Source organism: Planococcus citri, chromosome 1, assembly GCF_950023065.1.
Source record: "Planococcus citri chromosome 1, ihPlaCitr1.1, whole genome shotgun sequence".
NCBI lineage: Eukaryota > Metazoa > Arthropoda > Insecta > Hemiptera > Pseudococcidae > Planococcus > Planococcus citri.
Window position 1 is genome coordinate 83,250,877 of NC_088677.1, and position 14,283 is coordinate 83,265,159.

Here is a 14,283-nt window from a genome sequence, read left to right on the forward strand (position 1 = left end):
TCGTATAACTGGGGTGAAAAATTCCAGTACATGGTAGCGAGCCATGTGCTTAATGACTTGAACCTCGAGCTGGCGTCAGTGGACGAACATGGCCCGAAATATACGAAAGCTACTTACCAAAAAGTAGCAAACTGCATCGCAGCCGTATTTATTCCGGAACCAATCATCGAAAAAAGCGATTCAACCGTCGAGTCGAATAACGCTAAAAGCGCCGCATCGTCACCTGCAACGCCGCCGACATCAAAAGCAAAGCTTGATACGAACGTCGATTCGCAACAAACTTCTGCACCAGTGATGCCGCAGTTCAATTTGCCCAAATCGTCGTTCCAGCAGACTCCGACTGACATCGCAACCGATACTTTATCACCATCCTACGTAAACCCGCAGTTGCAACAGGCAACAGCGAACTACCTGGGAAATAAAGCCGTCGGGACGCCGCCATATCCCAAAGTGGATACACCGGCACCAGGATGTCATCCATTAGATCCGCGCAAACCCAAGGCGAAATCAACAACTTCAACGAAAGTTGAGATTTCACCATACAGCGGCTTGCACCTGACAAATGTAGGTTTTTCTGACGACGAACAGAAACCGCTTACTGATAAAGAGGTGATCGAACGCGCAAAGGTCCTCACCAAAATTCAAGCCGACGTAAAAGCTAGTAAAGCGAAAGAGCAGGAGCGACTAGCCGCAGACGCCAAATCGCGCGAAACATTGAAGGAAAAGATGGAGTGGAAGAAAGAAGACGATAATGCTAAAGCTGGCATCTCCTCGACGAAGGAGAAACCAGCCCGCAATGTTTCTGAAAAATCCGGGAATTCGTCAGATGATTCAAAAAACAAACTCGCGCAAAGCACGTCTAAAACTCCATCCCGCGCAACTTCTAAAGCAAGAGAACGCTCTCGATCAGAGCACCGAACATCGTCGAATAAATCGAAAGATCGCAAGGTAAAGTCGGGAGATAAGTCGTCCGTACTCAACACCGGTCTTAAACCTAACCCGACTACCGATGACAGCAAATACATTGGATTCATGGTCAAAACTCCACCATCCGGAAATCCTCCGACCGAAACGGAGCGACGAATGTACGAAATATTCGGTAATACCGATGGTGTACCTGAACCCACCGACTCGACGACCTCTGCCTCTGCCTCGGCATCAGAAAGCGACACGACAAAAGTCGTCAAGTCAAAACCGCGCAAATCACGCAGCTCGGTAAAGGTTAAGCTCTCGCCGCCGCAAACGTTACTTACCTACATTCCGAGGCAGCAGCGCGCAAAGCAGCAGCGAGTAAACGCAGCGCTCAAGCGCAACTTAGTCCTCAAAAAGGTATTCGGTAAACAGTCGCAACCGAAAGTGCAAACTGAAGCTGACAACCCTTTGACGGAAGAGACAGTCAGCACTCAGCCGCAGGTACTCGTGCCGAAGCTTGATTTGACAGAATCAACACCGCATGAGAAACCTATTAAGACGGTCGACTTAACCGAATCTGCGTCTTCAACGGAATCAGACAAACCGCTTAAAACGATCGACCTCACCAACACGGTAGATCCTTCCGCCGAGGAGGAACTATCGCGAGGAGCGCAGTCGATCGAACAGCGTATACTTAAAAAGGTCGACACGGCGGTGCAGGATACCACTTTGACTCTTCATTCCGCCGAGAACGACGAGTTCACCACCATCCGTCAAGTAGTAACCACCGTAGTCACCACTGAAGCGATTGAAACTACCGAGCCGGCACACCTCATTGGTAATTATGACCTGACTAATGAGAGTCCTCGCAACGACGAGGAATCTCAACAGCCAGTGTCACCTCGCACCGAAGCAGCGCTCCTCGACGAAGGAGTACAGCAAACGAGCGAACCGGCAAATGAATTATCAACCGCCGAAAACGACGAAGACGGTGAAGACGACGACGAAGACGACGAAGATCTCTAAATAAACCCGCGTCTTTTGATATATATTCGTTCTACTTTTCGTTACTTTCGTTTTGATATTTGTTTATTTTTGCCAAAATACGTAGTTGTAATAGTAATAAGCCATACTGTATAATTTTGATATCAAAATATAAGATTTTGAATCATTGTTCCTAAATTACTTCGTCGTTATTATTTTGATTACAGCAATAATGAATATTCAAGAACGCTGGTGTGCCTTCAACGATATTTATTACATATTGCGTTTTGTCGACAGATTAGTGCACTCGTTCTCAGTAACGTATGCTCTATCTGAAAAAATCGCGCACATGAGCATCAGACGTCATAATCAAGATGACTGCTTCTACGTATCGACAACAACTCGATCAATTGAACTCGACAAAGAATATTTTATACTATGGTTTGCACTGCTATTACTCTACAATGACTTGATCTGGCAAATCTATAAAATTGAAAGCTCACAATCGTCGCATTGTTGAAACTTTCAATATATGATGTTTCGAATGTCTCTGACAGGAGTCGATCGAAATCATCTTTATTTATCCCAATCGTCGAATTGGTGGTCTTTTTCTCTGTTTTACGAACTCGCCGAAGTTCGTTGAGTTTTTTACCATCAATTCTAATAAATACTTTGTTCTACAGTGTCGAAAAAATGGTTTGCATATCTAAGATGCCGGTACGGCATTCATTCCGGGAACCGTCGTTGGACGAGTTACATGCGCCAGTCCGAGACAACGAAGTTCCAGCCCGGCCGTGGCCCATTATTCCTCCATGGCACCCGGAGTTGAGACGTTTACTCGCACCGAACGATGACACCGTCGAGCGTCGTCAAAGGTTCCAGCCAAATATTCTCACTCGCCGACCATCGATTCCGCAAGCAGCCGACATCATCACGGTAATGCCAAGTGGCGAAGAACGGCGATATTATGAGATCACCAGAGACGCTAATGGCGAGCCGCAACTCCAACCAATCTTGGGACCGGCAACCTACAACGATCACAGACAGGTCACCTGGATACAAGTCCATCGACGGCCAACTGTGCGTCCGCTAAACCGCTACGATGCTATCGTCGATTCAATCCTGCAGTCGCGATACGAACCCGAACCGAATGTGGAATTCGATCGTCTCCCGTTCAACGAAACGCCGAGAGTTCATTCGTTCACCATCCATTTGGAACGAGTTACGCCGCCGCTGACTTACGTCGACGATATTCGTATTTCACCGTAATGACCAGTTTTTCAACACTAATTTGTAAATATTTCGCTTAAAAAATAATTTTTCTTTGTTACGTCTACCTGCGTGTAGACATTTCAAAGTTTCTTGTCATTTTGTTATATATATATATTTTTTTTTGTATTTTTCTTTGCTACATCTACCTGCGTGTAGACAGTTCAAAGTTTTTATTGTTTTTACTTTTTCTCATCATGGCTGTTTTGTAAATATCATGTTAGAATTAATTTTTTTGTTGTTCTCGAATACATACCTACGTGTATGAATTTTCCGTTATTTGTATTTTCGTTTTGTAATTACTTTTAGAAGACTTAATTTTTCGTGATTGATGTATCACGGTGATAATGTTTTTGTTCCTTTAATTAGTATTAATTTTTTTTTTTTTTGTAACAATTCGCATTAATTTTTGTTTGAACTTTCACCCAGTGATGTGTTTGTCACCCTAATTTGTTTGTTGTTTTGTATTTTTACTTTTGTGTGTTCTAGTATTATTTTTTTTTTTCTTTTCTTTTTCTTTTTTCGAATTTTTTGAATGTTTGTACATAGTTCCTACAGTCTGTTACCACCTCATCGTAGGTAGAAACGACTTCGTTCTTTATAGTGTAGTATCATTTTGCATTTGCGTAGAGTTTTATTTTATTTTCTCTGCTGTTGTCACTAACCTTTTAATGCGATATCGCCGTATATTGCAATCTGCTAAGCGTGATGACAATTCGTTGAAGTTATCTCACGTGAGCACCAATCGCCGAATTGGTACTACATACCCGTGCAAACTCGAAATAATTGATTTGTCAGAATCGATTATCACGCAGTCCAAAGAGATATGTTTCCACCTCAGGATAAGATGGCGCATGAATCGACAAACAGGTTGATACTGTAAGCCGCAAAGTCTCTTTGAACGATATATGCAACACATCAGGTGTAGCAAGTTCGAAGAGCACTCTTTTTTTTTGTCCTGGTTGACATTGGATGCGTCGCCGAACGCAACCATCTATGTATTTATTTATGGGACCACAGCCCTCAACAGCAACAACGAGTCAGTTGAATGCGCATTATCCGACAGTCAGGTTGGAAATGTAAGACGCTCGCTCTCAGAAGAACATTAAAATAATAGGTACTCTGCCAAGGCACGATTCGGATACGCGATACCTATCGATGCGCTGTCTCTCTAGAATCATAGATTGAGGCGAGCTCACGCGATCCGAACGTGACCTAAAATGAGGTATCATCAAGGATCGCCGTCCAATCGTGATGGCGCGAGTTCCAATGGACAGAGTTCCGATGGCTCCTTGTTGGTACTGTTTTGAAGAGTAACGAGAGAGACAACGTTACAAATGTTCAGAGAGCTAAATGAATTACCGCGATGGTATTCGGGACTACCGCGGTGTAGTCCCTTTAAAAAATAAACTGACTTTCCTCTCAATCAGACGATCAGTTGCAAAGCGCTTTCTCCGACATAAGGTTGGAAATGTAAGCCGCAAGACTCCCAGAAGAACATTAATTTAATAGGTGCTCTGCCCTGGTATCGCAGGTTATAAAGAAGCGATGGATTCGCATTGCTTCTCTGTGATTACCTAAAATGACCACAGGTACTCTGCCTGGGTAACCACCACATTGAAAAATTCAAAAACAACGTTTATTGGATTTTTTCAACGCTGGATGTTGTTACCAAAAAATGACAGACAGTATCTCCACGAGGTGATACAATGTTCAGGGAGCACAATTACCGCGATGGTAATTAGAACTACCGCGGTGTAGTTCTCACACGATAAACTGATCGAGTCTTTCGAGCTATAGGAAAACGATCGCCGAATCGTATCTGAAAGCTCATTTCGGCCTTGTCACCTTGCTTGTAATGACAACCAGTTGAAGTATGCGCTTTAATCGACTTCTAGGTCGGATTTTATAAGCCGCTCGTAACACCTCCACAAGGAGCATATTAATAATTGGTTCTCTGCCGCGGTACATTTACGCGCCAAGATGTTGAGAAATTGGGACATGTCTCCACCAAATCGCGAGATCTTGGGGAGACTCGTGCTCAAGGCCTCTTCACCTTTGGGCTGTGTAAATGATATTACCGAAAATTGACCGTAACACATCAGGTGTTATATTGGTATGCTCGGAGAGTTTATTTGTACCGTGTTGGTATATGCAACTACCGTCGAGTAGATGCAAGGTATTATTCGAACTGGTCCACAATTACAGCAAGTTCAAAATTGGTAAATTAGTGGTCGAGGTTTACGAACCCAAACGCCCTGAAAAAGGACATGCTATTAATTGGTACTCTGCCATGGAGGCATACCATGCCGACAACCTTGCGCAATGCAGCTTGTTCGAGAGCACGGTATTGCCATCTCCATTGCCAATGGAGAGAACCGTCTGAAAGGGCGTTTGTTCTCACAATCATTGACGATGTGAGCCAAAAATGAACTGTAACACATAAGGTGTTATAAACGCATGTTCAAACCAGGCAGACCGCTGATCAGCAATCTTGGTCGTTGAACCAATTGAAACCCACACAAGGACATGCACCATAGTCGGTTCTCTGCCACGGTATCTCCCTCACTTGGGAGGCGAAGATTACCGAAAAAGAACAGAACACGTGACTATTCGGTGAACAATCGTAGAATTGTACTCGGCGATCACGTGACATGGAAGTAACATAGAAGATGTTATAGTATGTCCAAATGGGATGCTGACACCTAGGGAATTGAGAGGAATTTGGTAGCATGGTTTACGAACCATCAAGAAAGTCCGCATAAGAACATATTAATAATTGGTGCTCTGCCACGGTACGCACCCCGTATCTGGAAGAAATCAGGCGAAGTCCTGGAGGATTCCGCGGTCGTGACGTTACCGAAAATGACAGGTACGCTGCCTGATAACGCCATGAGTTGCACGGAACTGATTCCGAGTTCCAGCATGAAATGTAGCGATGACTACCTTTCTGCAGCCATGACACACACGAAACCGATGACACAGCTTCAATTAAAGAAGCCAGTTTCTTTTCGTAGTTGGTGTTGTTCGAGCTTTCGTGTTATCAAAAATGCCAATTTTAACACAGATGAAGTGTTATAATATGTTCAGACGGACAACGCTGCAACAAGGATATGCTATAATAACAGGTTTCCCAGCCTGCGAAATCCCGGCGAGAATTGCAGGAATCGCTGTACATTTCGATAATCGCGACCTGGCAGGCACGTGCCATTTTTCGCATATTGTCTGATTCCTGCAGACAATTCGTATTATCAACCTCAAAAAATGAGGACAGCTTTCCTGGCAGACATCGCAGCGAGAGATTTCGATAAATGGACGCAACATATAAGATGTTGCATACGTATGTCCAACGCAGCGAAGCTACCAAGCACAAAATTTGTAATTTGAATACCATCCTTTGATTATTACGCGGTACCACCCATACATGTATTTGTTGCTGGGCCTTGATGGTCATTTATTTATTTATCTATTTTGTCATTTTTCTCTTCATTACCTATGCCTCTGCCATTCTCATCGTAGAAACGCAGGGGGGCAGGGGGACAGCTCCGCTGCCACGTACATGCATAGTATATCATGTTTTTATCCGTGCTTTTCTCCGCTGGTTACGCCATCGAGCAAACCTCAGAGGGGCATATGTGATATACTACTATGCCGTACGTGGTATGTATAGGGCTCGCCCACATGGTAACACTGCGTTGCACTAAGGCAACACTGCGTTTGTATTCTCGTCAGCTAGCCACACGAGTAAAGCGACGAGAGTACAGAACGCCAGTAACGTATTCGAGTGCACGCGGGTATGTTATTCACGGTTAATGGGTTAATGCAGTCATTTAAGTATAAGTTTTACTCTCGAGTGTTAAGTGTTAGCTTTAGTCAGTTAGTTATAGTTAGTTATTAGTGAAACCATTTATTAGGCGAGAAGGATTGATGATCTACTCGTCGCCACTCTGGGTAAGTACTTGCACATATCAGTGTGAATAAGTTAGATCTCCTTGCCAGAGGAGATCACTTATCCAAACCTACACCAACGTGTGTACTTAATTATAAGAAAGTGTCATGTTAACGTACATATACATTGTCAGATGTAACTATGTAAAAACCTGTAACGTGTTGTTAATTTGCACACATTAAATATTATTCTTGTGTATAACTTGTCATTATTTATGGTGTGTATGATCATTTGTTAAGAGTGTAAAAGCAACCTTTTCCTACCCACGCCCTAGCCGAGCATGTGAGGTATTCCGGTGAGTATTTAGTAGAAATACTCTAAGGGATATTTCTAGGAAACAACACAATAGCAACCATCGTAAGTATCCAATTACTTCATGCTTTAAGTCATTTTACCCTCTTACATCACCTGAAACAAAAAAATGAATAAATAAAAATTGATCAGTAAAATTGACCTAATCAAGTAATCATCTTACATAGCAAATAATTGAAAATACAAATTCAGGTAGATACTTAAGTATAGAAATACTTAATATAAGGCACCAATTGAATAGAATATTTTCAGCAAAGTTTTTGAAGATGACTAAAATGGAATTTTCCATTGTTTTTTTTTTAATGCTAAGAAGAACATGTTTTCAAATGCTTCAATTTCTTTTAAGGACAGGTGAAAGGGGGTAGGAGGAAGTGATTGGGTGAGAATTTAGTCAAGACAAAATCTTGAAAAAAATCTCCACAAGCTTCAGTAAGATCAATTTGAACCACCCTAATATTTGTTCTCACCAATTTTAAAGTGCTTTTATTCAATACAGGCATATAAACGCACAATTATACCACCAATACTAGACGCGAAAAGTGCGTTTTTATGAGCGACTAAATGAAACGAAAATAATGTTCACATTATTGTCCTAGGAAAATAATAAACATTCATTACGTGGCCGCACTGCTCGAATCCTATTGTTTGGGATGACGCGGAAGGTGACAAAGTCCGATTATTACGGGGAAAAAATTGTAGCAGAAACAGGAGATCCACCACCTCCCCCTCCCTCCACGCCCTAAGCTTGTTTTCCTTTTATCATTTCGGCTACACACTTCATCTGCGAGTACGCACTACGCATACTTCGGTTGTCGTGTCGACTCATAAAAACGCTTCTTCACGTCTAAACATTGATGGTATAATTGTGTATATTTATATCCCCCAAAAAATTCTCCGAAAAAGAATCGTACACCCCGCCCTTATCAGGGGAAAGAATGTAAATATTTTAGTCATAAAATGTTGTGATATAATTATGAAAACCGCCCCCTTAAGTTCAACCAAATTTTTAAGGCTTTTCCTCCGAAGTCAAAATTATAAGTTAATTCTGAAACACCTTCTTTTTAACATAATTTTTAATAAAAATAAGCTTTCAATTATCAATACAAAATTATTAAGTGTGTAGGTTCAACAACAAAAATTTCTAAAAAAAAAAAAAAAAATGAAAAAAATAGGACAGATACAGAGTTTGAAGAAGCTTGTTAATCTAATCTGAACGTTAAACTGTGTCTACCCCAATTTTTTCAGAAATTTTTTTGTTGTTGAACCCACACACTTAATAATTTTGTACTAATAATTGGTCTAAAAAAATTTTGGGCGGACACAGTTCAACGTTCAGGTTAAATTAACCAGCTTCTTCGAACTCTGTGTCCGCCCAAAATTTTTTTAGACCAATTATTAGTACAAAATTATTAAGTGTGTGGGTTCAACAACAAAAAAATTTCTGAAAAAATTGGGGTAGACACAGTTTAACGTTCAGATTAGATTAACAAGCTTCTTCAAACTCTGTATCTGTCCTATTTTTTTCATTTTTTTTTTTTTTTTTAGAAATTTTTGTTGTTGAACCTACACACTTAATAATTTTGTATTGATAATTGAAAGCTTATTTTTATTAAAAATTATGTTAAAAAGAAGGTGTTTCAGAATTAACTTATAATTTTGACTTCGGAGGAAAAGCCTTAAAAATTTGGTTGAACTTAAGGGGGCGGTTTTCATAATTATATCACAACATTTTATGACTAAAATATTTACATTCTTTCCCCTGATAAGGGCGGGGTGTACGATTCTTTTTCGGAGAATTTTTTGGGGGATATCAGTTGTTTTTCTTACGTAGTGTGTACAATTTTTTTTTTCAACTTTTAAAAAGTTTGACAGAATTTTGGCAATTTATGATCTTTTTTTGTTTTCAAAAGACAGACTAAGAGTTCAATATCTCAAAATATCAAGAAGTTGTCATTTTTTTAAAATAAATTTTGTCATGTTAGAAATTAGTTACATTTTTTCTTAAATCATAAAAATTGGACAAAATATTGGCAATAGGTATTGAAAAATTTCAAATTTCAAATTCATTAAATTTTAAAATGCAAACTTCAGAATGAAAAATTGTTGCTTAAAAAAAATCATCCAATTTTTAAACGCTCAGATAGGTACTGAAACTTGAAACTCTTTCAACATTTCAACTAATGCAGCTAGTTAGAAAGCTGAAATTGTTTCTGCAAACTAATTTGAGCACGCTATTAAGTCGACTGCTGGTGGATTTCAAGCCGTTTTGGAGCCTCCAGCGACTTTTTGAAAATTACTGGAGCCTTCCACACATTTTCAATGCTCGAAATTTTCATAAAATTTTATCAATTAGAGTAGGAAATTCGAATTTCAGGCTCCACTCCTACTTCAGCACGACATTAAGTTGACTGATAGTGGGTTCAAGTTATTTTGAAGCCTCCAGGGACTTTTTGAAAATTCTTAGAGCCTCCAGCAGATTTTTGAAACATGAAATTGCAGCAGAATTCCATCTTTCTCACTCCATTTAATAAATTGTTGTAAAAATTTACGTTTAAAAAATCTCCTGGAGACTCCAGGATTTTTCCAAAAGTCGCTAGAGGCTCCAAAATCACTTGAATCCACCTGAAGTCGAATGTGTAAATTTTATTTTACTGGTTTAAAAAAAAAAACAATGAAATTTCAAAATTTTTTCGTGATATCAATGTGAAAAAAATACATTAAAAACATTATTTGTAGCATAATGGTGAAAAGATAATATGTATGATTTTTTTTTTAATTTTCAAAAACTAAGTAAACATTAATGAAACATGTTTTTCTCGAAAAGTATGTTTCAAACACCAGGTACTCACTTTTCACAGATCAGATGACAATAAAAAAATTACGCCAAGAAAATTAGCTTTAAAAAAATTAAGTAGAATCGAGTGGGATTCGATCCATAGACTCTCCGCGTGGCGATCCGACACATAATGCATGCAGCCACGCAGCTGCTGTGAAATTACGTCACTACAACACATTACTGCTACGCTAGATATCAAAACGTGCATGGGAATACGCATGGATTCAAATGTAACGGTCCTTTCTTTTTGTAAAACTTTAATCAAAGCTACAGAGCTTTTTTGGAAACGAAGTACGTTGAAATTTTGTATATGGGTTCTTCAAACATGAGAAGGATTTCCTTTCCTATTTGCATTTTGAAATGAGTTCTCTTTTTTTTGTATTATCCATTTGAAAATAGGCGAAATCTCAAAATTATTGCAACTTCGAAAGCTCATGGAGCTTTTAGTTGATGTTCGATTTCGCTCAGATTTGGCATATAGGTTTTTTCAAACTCAAAAAATATATTTTTGAAATAAAATTCAATTTTTTCAAAATTTTGAGGCCCCAAATGGGGGGGTGAAAGGTCAAATTTCAAAATTTTCAAAATTTGACTTCACTAGTCCGTAATGGTTGATAAACAGAACCCAATTCCCAAATTTCGCAAAAATCCATTCTGCCGTTTTTTCTGAATAGTGTTTGAAGATGGCGAAGAATTTTACAAAAATGACAAAATAGAGCCAAATTATAGCTTCGCGAATTTTCATCGTAGAAACTTCGCTATGGTCTCAAAAGAAAGCGCTTGAAAAATTAGAAAGAATGGTACTTTCAATTCTTCAATTTGACAAACGCTTTCTCAGTAAAATGAGTTGGCGGCACACACCGCAACAAAGAGGAGTTCCTTTCAGAATATCAGTGTCAGCTCGGCTCGTTCCGTTTTTTTCGTTGTTTTCCTCCGTTCGTTTTCGTTTATAATTCGTCGTTTTCGTTTTATTTATTTTTTTTTGGGGGGCGGGGTGGGGTCACGAGCGTGACCCTGGATGCATGTATTGAATAAAATACATTACACACACAAGTTCAAAAAATGTGGGTGATTATAAACTCGTACGCGAATTGCAGTCCTCGCCTTCGGCTCGTCCTGCAATTCGCACTCGTTTATAATCACCCACATTATTGAACTTGGTATGTAATATACTATTAATCCCTTCTGAATCTAAATCATCAACTCCCCCTCCCCTCTTCGTGTGTTCACCAAAAAAATTAAAAATGACGTGATAAGAGTCGTTTGTCATGTTTTTGAGAGTGCCGAGTTCGAAGATCTACATATTTTTTAGATGAAAGGTCCTTCAGTGCCCTTCCAGCATTTCAATTTTGGAAAAAGATGTCGAAAAAATGTCACTTTTTGCTCATCAGAGGATGCTGAGTTCAGATTATCATTTTTTGCAGACGACTCTGCAGAAATCACAGATTTTACTTTTCTAATATATTTAGGATTCGTACGAAATTTTTTGAACTGGACAAAGCTGGATCGAAGGATGAATACAAAAATTCATCTCCAGTCAAAATTTCAAGTGATAAAGTGTATTTTTCAATTTTGGGTGAATTTGTGAAAAATCAAAAGCCAAAAACGAGAGAAAAAAATCAAAACTTTACCAACTTAACCTAGAAAGCTGAAATTTAGTATAAACTCAATCTTCCACCTGCCAAATCAATTAGAAGCCGTTTCGAGCACTTCTGGAGCCTCCAGCAAATTTTTGAAACTTGAAATTTCCGCAAAATTTCATCAAATGCAAATGTAAAGCCGAATTCGAGCATTAAAAAAATCTAGCGGAGGCTCCAGTGATTTCCAAAAAGTCACTGGAGGCTCCAAAACGACTTGAAATCTACCTGAGACGACTTCATAACGTGTATTGAAATTAGATTACAGAATAAATTCGGCTTTTCAACTGCATTGGTTGAAATTTTGTGGAAGTTTCAAGTTTCAAAAATCAACTGGAGGCTCCAACAATTTTCAAAAAGTCGCTGGATGCTACAAAATGACTTAAACTTGTCAGCAGTCGACTTAATATCGTGTTTAACATAGAGTGCAGCGTGAATTTCTGATTTCCAACTGCATTTGATGAAATTTTGGGAATATTTCAAGTTCTAAAAAACTGCTGGAGCCTCCAGAGCTGCTCACAACAGCTTCAAACCGTTTCTAGCAGATTTTTGGAACCTAAAATTTCAACGAAATTTCATCAAAAATGCAAATGATAAACCGAAAATAAGCATTGAAGAACCTACCGCGGAGGCTCCAGTGAGTTCCAAAAAGTCGCTGGAGGCTCCAAAACGACTGGAAATCTACCCGAGTCAACTTCATAACATATTGAAATTAAAGTACAAAAAAATTCGGCTTTCCAACTGCATTTCTAGCAATTTAGTGGAAATTTAAAATTTCAAAAATCTACTGGAGGCTCCAAAAATTTTCAAAAAATTGCTGGAGGCTCCAAAATGACTTGAACTCACCAGCAGTCGACTTAATATCGTGTTCAACTTGGAGTGTAGCGTAAATTTCTAATCAACTTCATTTGATAAAATTTTGAAAGAATTTCAATTTTCAAAAAGCTGCTGGAGGCTCCAGAGTTGCTCACAACAGTTTCAAATCGTTTCTGGCAGATTTTTCAAACCTGAAATTTCTACAAAATTCCATCAAAATGCAAACAGTGAGCCGAAATTGAGCATTGAAAAATCTACTGGAGGCTCCAGTAATTTCCAAAAAGTTGCTGGAGACTCCAGAACTACTTGAAATCGACCTTCAGTCGACTTCATTACGTATTGAAATTAGTTTACGGAATAAATTTCGGCTTTGCAAAAGCACTTGTTGACATTTTGAGGTAATTTCAAGTTTCAAAAAACTGCTGGAGGCTCCAAGAATTTCCAAAAAGCCGCCGGAGACTCTAAAACGATTTGAAATCAGTCCACAGTCGACTTTATAGCATATTGAAATTAGTTTACAGAATAGATTTTGGCTTTCCAGGAAACTTTGTGGAAGTTTCAAGTTTCAAAAATCTACTGGAGGATCCAAGAATTTTCAAAAAGTCGCTGGAGGCTCCAAAATAACTCAAACTCTGCAGCAGTCGACTTCATAGCGTGTTTAAGTAAGAGTGCAGCGTGAATTTCGCATTTCCTACTTCATTTGAGGAAATTTTATGGGAATTTCAAGTTCCAAAAAACTGCTGGAGCCTCCAGAACTGCTCGCAACAGTCTCAAACCCCTGCTGACAAATTTTTGGAACTTAAAATTTCATCAAAATGCGAATGGAAAGCCGAAATTGAGTAGTAAAAAATTTGCTGGAGGCTCCAGTAATTTCCAAAAAGTTGCTGGAGAATCCAAAACGATTTGAAATCAGCCCGCAGTCGACTTTACAGCATATTTAAATTAGTTCACAGAGTAAATTTTGGCTTTCCAGGAAATTTTGTGTAAGTTTTAAGTCTCAAAAATCTACTGGAGGTTCCAAGACGTATTTTCAAAAAATCGCTGGAGGCTCCAAAATACCTCAAACTCTGCAGCAGTCGACTTCAAAGCGTGTTTAAGTAAGAGTGCAACGTGAATTCCTGATTTCTCACTTCATTTGATGAAATTTTGTGGGAATTTCAAGTTCCAAAAAATTGCTGGAGGCTCCAGAACTCCTCACAACAGTCTCAAACCATTGCTAACAAATTTTTAGAACTTGAAATTTCCACAAAATTTCACCAAAATGCAAATGGAAAGCCGAAATTGCGCATTAAAAAATTTGCTGGAGGCTCCATTAATTTCCAAAAGGTCACTGGAGGCTCCAAAACGATTTGAAATCAGACCGCAGTCGACTTTATAGCGTTTTGAAATTAGTTCACAGAAGAAATTTCAGTTTTCCATCAAATTTTGAGTAAATTTCAAGTTTCAAAAATCTACTGGAGGCTCCACGAACTTTCAAAAAGTTGCTGGATGCTCCAAAATGTCTTCAACTCACCAGAAGTGCACTTAATAGCGTGTTCATGTTGGAATTTAGCGTGAATTTCTGATTT